Raw genomic sequence first — 12,428 nt, 5'->3', positions numbered from 1 at the left:
TGGGGTTTCATGTCATAAATGGCTGTTATCTCCCTTTCTCACCTCTATTGTCCATTTAATTCCCTGTAGTGCGGACACAAGGCTTCTTTCTGTGGGGCTAAAGAGCCTTGTGGTGACCCCAGGAAGGGCTGATGACAGCAGACATCCTTTCTCTGTTCAAGAAATGTAGATGGCAAGAAGCCCATTATTCTTTTTCCTCTCAACTTCTCCTAGATCTGACAATGTGATCCAGAATGAAGTGGGATTTGACCACGTACAGGGCCGAGGGAGCGTTCGTTTGGCTGATGTGTTTGGGGTCCTCTCAGGCTGTGAGCTCATTAGTCCCTTTGCTAGGGCATCACTACCTTTGCTCCTGATAATTTATTTTCTTGATGATGTAGATGTGCCAGTATCCTGGCAAGCTCTTTGTTCCTGGGTACAGGAGTGCAGCATCTGCCAGTCTCCTCAGTAACTGACTGGTAGCCCTCCTTGCTGAGGGAAATATCCGTAGATCAATCACTTCTAGTTACCTTTAAGTGCTTCTGCAGGATGGTTGGGCTAAAGGTGTGTACGTGCAAGTGTGAAAGAAAAATGCCAGCCCAGGTGAAAGGTGAGGATTTGCTCCTTCTGAGAGACACCTTGAGTGAATGCAGCATCAACGAGAATCTGCTCTGCTTTGGGGCTCCCTTTTGCTCCTGGAAAAGCAAACAATGCTGAGCAGAGCTACCCAGCCTGGATATCCGGACACGTGGGCTTCCTTTCACTAATTACACCTCGGCTGAGCATAAAGGCTCCTCTTTGCTTACTTTGCAGAGGTGTGAGTATCTGACTTGCTCTCGGGAGGCACTGGAAAGCTTTTGCTTTTCTTGGCTTGTAAATTGTAGGCACTGTCATCTGGGGAAAAAAAAAAAAGAAGAAAAAAAAAAAAAAAAAGTAAAAAAGTTGATTTTTAAGTAGGTTTTTGCTTGCTTTCTAGAATAAAAGGGACTTCAGATGCACAGCACTGCCCTATACATTCTCTCAGTCCTGCAAGGTCTTTGTACACTACTGCTGGCCACCCTTTTCCCTATAAGATTGCAGTTTTAGGATTGCAACCCCACATCCATTTGTGCTTCCAACCTCATGACCACATCTCAAAACCACCCTGCAAACACAGCTTTTGAACGCTCACGCTGCAAGAGCGAGGAGCTTCCTGCAGAATGCACAAAATCTGCCTTTGTTACAGCATGGGAAGCAAATCCTTTGTAAGCTTTCCTCCTGCAAAGGGTGTTAGCACCAAAGTGCCAAATGGTCTGGGAACGATGCTCCATAACCCAAAGGCATGATTTTTTTTAGCCCAGTGACTCCCGATGCAACACTTCCAAAGGATGAAGGATTCCTTAGGTATTCCCCCCAACTCTCAGATGAAAAAGATTCTCATTTCTTCTACACCTGTTCTCAAAACTGCCTGAACTGCTGAAACTTACCTAAATTCCGCTGAGACACAGAATTTTTAAGAAGTCAGCTCTAAATAATTAAAAATATCATCAAGCTACACACGGCTTGTGTCCGAGGGAGCTTGGCAGTGCATCCTGCTGCCTTCCAGCCTTGGACTGCTGATAATTTTAAGCTGACAGGTCCATTTCTGATGGTATCCAAACGGTGTCCATTTCAGATCGGTATCCTTCAGTCATTCCAGCATCTGCTCGTGATGGATATGGGATCTTCAGCCCCCATTCATTTTGAGATCTTGAGGAATAAGGTCCAGCCATCAGACCTCTCACTAAAATGTGGTGGGGGTCTAACCTGAGAGCTCTTGGTAGCTGGTCCATGTCTGTCTGGAGAAATTTAGAAGTTGTTTCTTTGTGTTCAATGAACTCATGATTCTACTTCCAAGACGAGCCAAGATCTACTTCTTATTTACCCCCTAATCTTCTACTCTACTACCTGCTGTCATTTTCAAGACCCATCGAGCTTCGTGGATGGTGACCACTGGGAACTGAAAGGCAATGACTTCCTAGACTCGAAGCATCTTGCACCATTAGGACAAACATTTGTGCCTGGGTCAGAGAGGATCTGCTTCTACCAAGTGTGTGCGTGTTGCCTTGCGAAAGGCTGGCAGAACAGAGGGGGTACGTACCATAACCACATCCTCAGCTGGTGATAACTGTACGACTACATTAGATTTGATGTCCCTGACAGAGGGCGTGACACCAAGAAGCACAAAGACGCTGCCATGCATGAGGAAACACCATCTTCTATGCCCACAGAGCTGTCCCAGTGTAGTCTTGGGACACGTGCACTGCCGTGTTTGCAGCTCTAACATCTGCCATGCATCCGGTTGTCTGACGTGACAGCGAATGGGGCTACCAAATGGTGCCGGTAATTGAAAGGGGATGTGTGACCAGTACATCAGAGACTCCAGCCCAGCTTTTCCAATCCCATATTGACACGGTATCATGATAGCGAGGGAATATATCCAGCAGGGTATTTCCCTGTACCTCCTGCAGAGCAGGCAGCTACAGCCAGGGAAATGTGTTCTGTATTATTTCTAAGGGTCAGGCATGGAGGAGGTCTCTATTCCTTCTGATCAGGCTTAATTACGTTTATTTAGTAACATCTTGTTTAGAGGATTTCTTTAAATCTCGAGGCATTTTCTCTCACATGTGCCTTCCACATTGTGGGATTTAACTGTACAAATAGTTCCTAATTCATCTGGAGTTTAATAAGGGATATTTCCCCTGCATGGTGTCCCAAGTGATGTTGCCTTTCCTGTTGAGTTTTTCCTTCTGTCTGGTTTCTCTGAGACCTACACGCAGATTTTTCCTGTGGTTGGGATTTTGGGGCTGAGACACTCAGCAGACTCTCCCTGGCTGCTGATTTCTGCGAGACTCCTAGGAATTTGGAAGTTTGCACAAAAGATGGCAAAACCCCAAAGATGTGGATGTGCAGATGGGCTTACTTGGTTCCCGCAGGCAAACTGTGATAAGAAAAATGTTTTGAAAGATTGCGGTGCTGAGGGAAGACTCGGGGCCCTTTAGCGACAAGGGGAAGGGATGGATGAAATATGTGAGCATGTCTGTACAGATGTCTTTAACAGAGGAAGCAACGCCTGGTCCCTTTAGCTCCAGGTGACACTTCAAGAGAAGGGCAAGGCTTGAGACAGCGAGGCTGAGATGGGAAGGAAAATGCAAGGTTGCCTGGAGGAAGATGGGGATCATGCTGGGATGGGAGCTATAGAGCACCCTGTTGGCTTCCAGGCAGCACGTGGGTATCTCCAGAGAGAGCCCAATGCCAATGAAGAGATATAAATGTCCTCTTCTTCGGCATAGAAAACTCATCAGCACCAAGAGACACTCCACATTGGCACTCCAGGTGATTTGCTGGAGGGCCATTTGGGCCTGTGGCCCAAATCATCTCTCACCTTTCCAGCAAAAGGAGTGCTTGTGGTGGCACTGGTTTGAAGGCAGAAACCATTTCCTGACACGTGTAGTGTTAGGACAAGGAGTAAACTAAAACAGAGAAGATTTAGATTAGATTTTAGGAAGAAATTCTTTACTCTGAGGGTGGTGAGACACTGCAACAGGCTGCCCAGAGAAGATGTGAATAATAGAATCATAGAACCATAAAATCATTCAGGTTGGAAAAAACCTCTAAGATCATCTAGTCCAAACTTTAACCTACTGATGTCCAACACTGAACCATGCTACTAAGTCCCAAATCTACACATTTCTTGAAAACCTGCAGGGATGGTCACTCAAACACTAGGGGAGGCTGGGCAGCCTATTCCAATGGCACACAACCCTTTCAGTAAAGAAATTTCTCCTAATACCCAACCTGAACATCCTCTTGTTGCAACTTGAGGCCATTTCCCCTCATCATATCACTTGGAGTTTGGGAAAAGAGCTTGATCCCCACCTCGCTATAGCCTTCTTTAAGGTAACTGTAGAGTGCAATAAGGTCTTCCCTGAACCTCCTCTTCTCCAGACTAAACAACCCCAGTTCCCTCAGCCGCTCCTCAGTTGATGAGAACTTGCCCCACTGCTGAGCCCTGGGGGACACCACTGATGTCTGACCTCCAGCTGGATTTGACACCATTCACCATGACTTTTTGGGTCCAGCCATCCCTGGGGGTGCCCAAGGCCAGGCTGGATGGGGCTGGGGGCAGCCTGGGCTGGTGGGAGGTGTCCCTGCCCATGACAGGGGTGGAATGAGATGGGCTTTGAGGTCCCTTCCAACAAAAAACATTCTATAATTCTGTGACTCTGTGATTGTTTTAACAGTTGTACTTCACGAGCTGCTGTACATGAGTCAAAGGGATACATGGATCGTTGTTTCTAATTCAGGCTGTTGGCATGGAGGTCTGTGGCCCTTTATATCTATATAGGGCAAATCTGGAACCCTACACATCTGACACTGAAAAGACAGCTTCTTTAGCAAGTTAACTGACGAACCTGATATCCTCTAAGGAAATAAAGTTTGCGCATGAAGCCTAACCACAAAACTTCCAGTAGGCTGTGCTTTAGGCAGAAAGAGGTCTGTGCTGGGTGGTGTTAGCCTGGATCCTGAGGCGACAAACCATGATCAGCCCATCACAGTCACTGATGGGTCCCGAGGCTATGGTTTGGCCCAGTGTATGCTTTGTGACATGCCTTTGGCCCTTCTTCAGTCCTGTATGGCCTGCCTGTGTCCAGACAGCCCTTAGAGGGAGCAGCAGGCTGAGCTCTCTGCCCCTTTCAGTGGCTCTCCTGCCAGATACCGGGGCACCATCCCACCTTGGTCCATCATCTGCATGCAGGAGGCACCATGGGAGGCATCAAGTAGAAGCTAACCCATCTCAGTTGTCGGCAGAGATGAACAGATAGCACGGAGGGGGATATTTCCTAGCCCCTTGGCAGCCTCCGGAGCCATGCTACAGTTGCTTTAATAACCTGAGCCTAAGCAGAAAGGTTACGAGAAGAATGTGTGCACGGGCTGCGTTTTGATCACCGCCTGTTGAAAACATCTCAGCTAACTTGTGACCTGGCACAGGATGGAAGCGGTGGATTTGGTTCATGTGCTCCAAACAATGCCCGGGGAAGATGTGAGATATTAAAATGTTGAACCCTACATTTTTAATTTTTTTTTTTTCTGGGTTTTGTTCTCTGCTTTCAGCCACGGTCTTAAATCAGCGCCCTTGCCGTGCAGTTCGGCTGTGGGCTGGGAAGCGAGGTGCGCTGCCCCGAGATGGGGCTGGCTGGGATTTCTAACAGCTGGTGCCTCCAGCCCTCTCCCCCTCAAAAGCAGAGCTGTGGCCAGGGCTTACCATGAAACTTGGCAGGAAAAAGGGAGTTTTTTTGGTGTGATGGATGAAGTGGGACATGAGCGGTTGAACCTGGTGTGAGTTGCTGGAGTGGGGGGTTTAAATGTTTCCAAAGGGGACCAAATCATCAGCTGGTGAGACCTGAACGTCTCTTGGTTGCGATCATGTTGCACCCAGGCAACGGGTGCTGGATCTAGTATTTCAAATCTGCACTTGGAAAGTGTTCCCAGACACAGAAAGCTCAGGAGCACTTGAGAATGTGAGTCCCAAACTGATCTGGGACTGCATCTGACCCTAACCTGGAGAGGAGCTGGAAGGGCAGGTCTGTGTCTGCTTTGTAGGTCTGGCCATGGGTTGGGTCAATGCGGGAACACATCCAGCAGTGGGAATTCTGCTGGGAGCTCAGCTGGACAGAGACCGTATGGATACATATGCGAGAGGGAGGTCTATATTGAAACTTTATGGATATATCAGGTCTGCAAACATGGTGTCATGAGGATGACTAGAGGGGAACTTCTGGGGACAGAGCCAGTCTCATCAGGAGAAGCTGGTGTAGCAACAGGCACGTGTTCCGGCCTCAGTGTGCAACCAGAAAAGAATTTGGAAGAGGACAATGGAGAGAAGAGAGCTGTTCTCAGACCCGTCTGTCCCTGCATGGTCAGGTCCAGGTGGCTGGGGAGGAGAGATTGTGCTCTCCATCCACCCGAAATGTGCCAGCTCTGCTCCAGTTGCGATTTCCGTGCAGGAATTAGAGGGGAAGGCAGCTGTCCTCCGCATCCTGCAGGGGCTGGCTTCTCCGTGAGACATGTCCCAGCCCTTTTCCAGGGGATGAGTGAAGAAAGTGAGGTGCACAGCCCTTCCCACCGCTTCCACGCGTGTGTTCTAGAACACGAGGAGGCTCTGAGATCCTGCAGCGATCAGGAGTTTGGTGCTTCCCTCTCAGGTGCTGGCTTGGTGAGTGCTGTGTGCTGCTGAAACGTGCAGTTTGACAGGGAAGATGAATGGACCTGCTGAGCGACATTAAATATGAAAAAGCCCAGGAGCTCCCCTGTCTCTCCCTGTGCCTCCAAATTGAGTTTGGAAGCTGTAATTTTAGGTTGGCCGGGGACAGGAATGGATGGGAAGGTTGTCAAGTACAGGCAGCATCTGCGGCTCGAGGGGGAAGGAGCTGATGTAAAATGTGATCTCTGTGAATGGGGAGCCCTAGGCTGTGCTATAACACACCAGCACATGCCTCCTTTCCAAGAAACACACATAAAAAGGTAAAAAAAAAAAATGAGCGAGGACGGGTGGATGCTGTGCTTAGCAGTGTGTCCTTGCAGCAAACGGGTTGTGTTGGCAAAAAAGTGAAGGCAGCAGGGCCAGGGAAGTGATCCTTCCCCTCTGCCCAGCACTGCGAGATTGCGTTTGGGGTGTGATGGACAACTTCGGGCTCACCAGTAGAGGAAGGGTATTGATATATTGGGACAAGTCTGGCAGAGGTGGCTGTGGTGGTATGGGGCTGGAGAATAACGGTGTGCGAGGAGGTGCTTGGAGGCTGGGGTCTGGTCAGCTTGGAGAAGAGACAGGCAGTCAGGCTTCTGAGGGTGCTTTCTCAACCTAAATTGTGATTTTACAGTTCAGAGACATCTGATCCGTCCTCCACCTGGGCTGTGCTGCTCTTGAGAGCAGGCACTGAGCTCGCAGAAGCCGAGCTGCGTGTCTGTCTCCTCTCCCACCAGCTCCTCGGATAATTTCTGCTGATGGAGCGTAACAGGACCACCAGTGCAGGCAGTGTCCTGGCTGAGAGCCCCCCTTCTTTGCCCTCTGAGTCTCTTACCTGCTCCCAGGCGTCCAAAATTATGACAGAGATGATCCGATCATCTTAAAAATCACGCCTTTTGAGAAATACACGTGGCTCTGTAACACCTCAGAGCGTTAGGCTCAGGAGGTTAGATGCTGGAAAGGGCTGATGAGTATGAAAGAGTGTGGCGTGGTTGCTTGCTGAAAGTATTCTCATTTATTTGCTTTCAAAGCGTCCAAGTTTGAAGTATTTTATCAGACAGGATATTTTGTGCTTCTTTAAGAAAGTCTGAAATGCCGCAAGCTGTGCTCTGTGTGCGTTTCTTTGGGGGAACTCCGGTTTGCAAGCGGCGAAACGTTGAAATGGCTCAAAACTGGAAATTGCTCTTGCCTTGGGCCCTAATTCCTCACACATATCTGTGAGCTGTGTGCATGTCCCAGCTGTCCAGCAGCACCTCGTAGGGCACTCAACACCAGTTTTTAGGCAAAAGAACCAAAACCACTCTGTCTTAGCAAGTTGTCACGCATCGGCCGGACCTAAACGTCCGTGTGCGTTCCTGCATGCAAGATCCTGAGCTGTCCACAGCCAGCGTGATTCAAAGCAGATGAGCTAGTACCGCTTCCTCTGTGCCTAAAAACGAGCGCTTTTCCCCTTGAAAACACAAGGTTTGAGGAGCATTTCCCTGCTGAAAGGCTTCAAATCTGCTTGGACGCGGCGTCCTGATAAACCACTGCGTCCTGTTAAACCACAGTACCTCGCTCCTGGGTCTAAGCCCTTAATTTCCCTGGGTTTTATGAAATAGTACAACACACAACCATGACTCGATGTTATTTTGGTTCAAAAACATAACATTTCTGTGCATTTAAAGTACGTAATATCGCAGTGCTTGCGTAGATGTGGGCAGAGTCAAGGGTAAGCTTTCGGCTGCGTCTCTGCACTTCACTGTCTGGACAGTGTTTGCAGGTTTAACCACAGCTGGGTTCTTTGAAGGCTCTTCTTGGGTTTATTTCCTTTTATTTAGTAAATGGTTAAAAGGGAAAAGGCAAATTTTGAACATGTTTCTGACTAACGGCAAATGACTTGAAATAAATGGCCGCACGTGACTTTATTCTATTACAAAAGCAGGACAGGCGAAATTGCTGCTGAATTGTAAGCAAGGGGTCACCCTGCTCTGCAATTACCGTGGTCCCTAATGCACTGAATTGCAAATAATATCCGCTCCTGGAGCGTAATACTATCTGGCTCTGCGTGCCAGATGAAAATGAGCTCATAGACCAAAGCAGCCTGAGAAAACAGCTTTCAGAAGGGATGGGAAAACGGTCTTAATCTCCAGCCTGAGTGGGAAAGTAATCAGCCTCAGTTCCTTAACTCTGCAAGGAAGACCTTGGTACAACAGCAAGGAGCAAAGGTACCACTCGCAAACAGCGCTGTGTTAACGGCCTCACTGCTGGGTGTCGCTGGGCTGCAGGAGGATGTTTTCAGGGACTGCTTTCCCATAGGTTTCGGGATGGAGCGGCTTGCTGGGAACATCTAAGATTATAGATAGATTTCTCTGTCCTGGACTCAAAAATGTGTTTTGAAGTGGTGAATGGAAATGTGTCACATGGATAAAACTTTAGATATTTGAGTCTTCTGATTTTTTTTTAAATTATTATCATTATTTTTTAACAGCAGAGTTTTGCCCTGATTTGTCCTGCCCCCGTGATGGAGTAACCCAAACTTAACCAGCAGCCCTGGCAGCGACTGAGCTCCTGAACTGCACTCCTCCTTGACATGGGGTGAGTCCAGACCTCACCGCCAGAGTCTGGCAGCATTGGTGGTTTCTGTGTAAATGTCTCAAGAGCACAGATTTTCTTGAACTTGTCTCTTCTGGCACTTCGTTTCCTATAGGGAACATCTTTGTTAGGAGGACTCCGTCGGGTGTGTGCACCAGGTCTGAGGCCAGGACCTTTTTTTGTCTACAAAGCATTGCACAGAGGGCATCACTCGTGGGTTTTCAGAGCCCAGTCTGCTTCAGTGCGCAGCTAACAGAACAAGGTCCCTTTTTCATCCCCAGCAATATTTCTGCCCATCACGCCTGGTTGGGCTGTATCTCTGACTTGCCATGAAGCTCTGCACCAGTACCCCCAGTTAGCTCTGGGACTGGCAGGAATGGAGCTGGACCCGGCAGTCAGTGATGCAGATGTGCTGCTGCTGTTCCTGGAGCCTGCAATGTTTGGAGTCTGCTGGACCAGGAAATTTGCCCTCCCATTCTGCATGGTGTGGTATATTTTGGTATATTTGTGGTTGCTTTTATTTTCCTGGACGTGCAAGTTTAGAGGACCCCGTAGAGGTACCAGAACAGCCCTTTGTGGTGCTTACACTGCAAAATTCCTTCTAGGTTCTATTGGTCAAAAGAAGATTGTTTGCATGATTTTTCTTTTTTTTTGCTTTTTATTTTTAAGCTGATGAATATTACAGAAAGGGAACACTTAAAGTTGCCCGCCATACATTCTGCATAGGGCACAGGATGTGGGTCACGATTTGGCAAGTACTGGTGTCGCATACCAAGCCTGTCCCCTTTAACCTGTCCATCCCGGGTGCTGGATCGATCTTTCTTGTTGCTACTGGCATTTTTCATTGCAAAATGAGCAAATCTTAGCTTGGCAATAAATAACGGAAAGGGTAGGAAGTATCTGCAGGGAGAACCCATTAAAACCGCAGTGGTCAGAAGGATCCACTTCTTGTAATACCATTTATACGTCCGTCCGTGTTTGTTTTGCTCTCTCTGAGCAATGCTTCATGTTTCACCCCAGTGTTTTTCATTAAGAGGCCTTGGTGCGTGTTCAAAGGAAGCTAAATATCCTGTCTTCGTTCCACCCCTGGGGAAATCAAGGTGCAGCGAAACGAGACAGTCTGTGGCTGTTGCGGTCCTGCAAGAGATGGGCATGGAGAGGGACTGGCACTTTCCACCCTCTTCACACGAAAAGCCTGTCTGACCCTTCCCAATTCCCCTAGCATCTCTTGGCCCCTACCCATGGCTGTCAGGATCTGCAAGGGGTTGGGGGACGGGGGACAAGCGGTGCCATAATTCGATGAAGATCCGTGGAGTTGCCTCATCTGCACTACCCACATCTGTTGAGCTTAAATAATATATATATTTTTTTTTCTGACCAGAATCTTTTGATTAAAAAGCGTTAAATTTTACTCTCGTGAGTAGCTCCCTTGGGAGCAGGGACAAGCAGGACTGGTACAAAGCAGCTGGGGGCAGTTTGAGGTAACAGCTCTCCCAGGTGCTGGTGGAAGAGGATGGGAGCTGAGATGCAGCTGCCCTGGGCATGGTCATTATAAAAGGGCTGTACCCATTCTATCAGCATTGTTAAGGGTGTTGAGTGTTTGTAGGGTAGGTGCCTTCCTTGCAGATATCCTGTGCCACCCTATATCTCGGTGCAACCTCATGATTTGGAGGTGATCCTATGAGGCTGCATCCAGAAAGGAGTAGACTTGTTCTATACAAGGTCAGCTTTTCTCCATTTCTATGCCCCTCTTCTTTGCTGACTTCTGTTGGCTTTTCTCCTTGAAGAAGGAGCTGAGGTTGAGATAAGAAGTAAGTTTATTTCCATCCAGAACCTTCTTAAAAAGTCTGGCTGTGTGGGAGTGCAAAGAACCACGAAAGGAATGACCAAGTCAGTGTCCCAGATGTCACTAGATGCCCTCCTGCTTTCATTTGAATCAAGCCTAGCATGTGTGACTGTCCTGGTTTCAGCTTGGATAGAGTTAATTTTCCTCCTAGTAGCTGGTACGGTGCTGTGTTTGGGATTTAGGATGAGAGTAATGTTGATAACACACTGATGTCTTAATTGTTACAGAGCAGTGCTTGCACTAAGCCAAGGACTTTTCAGCTTCTCGCTCTGTCCTGCCAGCGGGCAGGCTGGGGGTGCAGCAGGAGCTGGGGAGGGACAGACCCAGGACAGCTGACCCCAACTGGCCAAAGGGGTATTCTGTCCCATATGGGGTCATGCTGAACAATTAATATGGGATGGGATGGGTACAGCTGATCTGGATGAGACCTCGTGTAACATCTTTATTTCAGCTCTTGATTGCCTTCAGAGACCTTGTCCTCAGCCCTATGGGTCTCACTGCTGGGTCTTTACGGGCCCCATCACTGCTTTCCAGGCCATGGGCTAGTGAAGGAGAAGGGCATGAGAAACGTGGGCTGGTTTCCTTTCTGGAGGTTTCTTGTGGCAAGGAGCGGCTGTGGATCAGAAAACGCCGCTGGAGCCCTCCTGGCTTTTATCTGATGAATTATGTGTGGGTGCCAAGATGTCTTGCTAAATATTAAGCCTGAACTTTAGAAAATGGAAAGTCTTTCCTCCCCGGAAAGGTTGGCATTAAGGCAAGTGACAACTGCACATGAATGATCCTCTTTGTTTGCTTTGCCTTACTTTCACTCAATTGCTTTAAAATATTGCTGACGGCTTGAGTAGCTGAGAAGACTCTCTTGGGAACCTGCCAAATATGCTTCAGTGCAGCTTATTTTATTTTTTTACAATTTGCATTTGGCATGGGCTTGGTGTATTTTTCTCTCCCACTTTTTTTTTTTTTTTAATATCAGATAACCAATTTCACCCTACACCCTTGCCCCTTGTTTCCTTGGGTGAAGGCTGCCAGCGATGTAAACGGGTTACAGGCTAAATGGGCCTCTTCTCAGCAGCCTGGTGCTGAGCTGGAGGTGCTGGACACCCTTGGTTTCTTCTCATTGCTCAGGGCAGTCTTCTCTATGCATTACGACAGGGGACCTGAACACGGTGTAAATGCCTACAGAGATTCGTGAGCTTGTGCTCAGCAAATTAGGCTTTAGAATGGGATGATTGGGCTGTCTTGGCACAGTGCTGTGCTGGGATTATTAACCCAGATAACACCTATACGTAGCATGTAAATAAATCAGGTGGTGTGAGTTTGGGAGCTCCTTCCTTAGCCTTGCCATGCTTGAACACAAAAGCATTTTACAGGCTCGATTCCCAAAATGCGAGTTGAAGCCGGGGTAAGGCATGTGGGTGTTGTGGCTTTGCTCCTGTGTTACCTGCAGACTTGGATATCCAAAGCGCTTCACTCAGTCTCTTTTCAGGTGTCATTAAATATGAGTTTAGAAGTGGAGTCTTCATCTGTCCACCACTTCATCATCATCTCCCTTGTTCCCTGCTGTCGTAGCCTGGTGGGTTATTTAGGCTGGGAGGTCTCCGGCTGCCTGAAGGAACAAGGGCTATCTGATCAAGATGGTGTGGGGTATCTCTTTTTTCAGAAATTTCATATTTTCCAGAATTTGAGAGGATAAATTAGCTGGGTTTGAGGAGGAAAATCTTGCAACCAGGGGAGAGCTCAACGCTTTGCGTGTTGGAAGGAAGC

This window comes from Anser cygnoides, chromosome 1 (genome assembly GCF_040182565.1).
Source record: "Anser cygnoides isolate HZ-2024a breed goose chromosome 1, Taihu_goose_T2T_genome, whole genome shotgun sequence".
NCBI lineage: Eukaryota > Metazoa > Chordata > Aves > Anseriformes > Anatidae > Anser > Anser cygnoides.
This window is presented reverse-complemented; position numbering follows the sequence as displayed.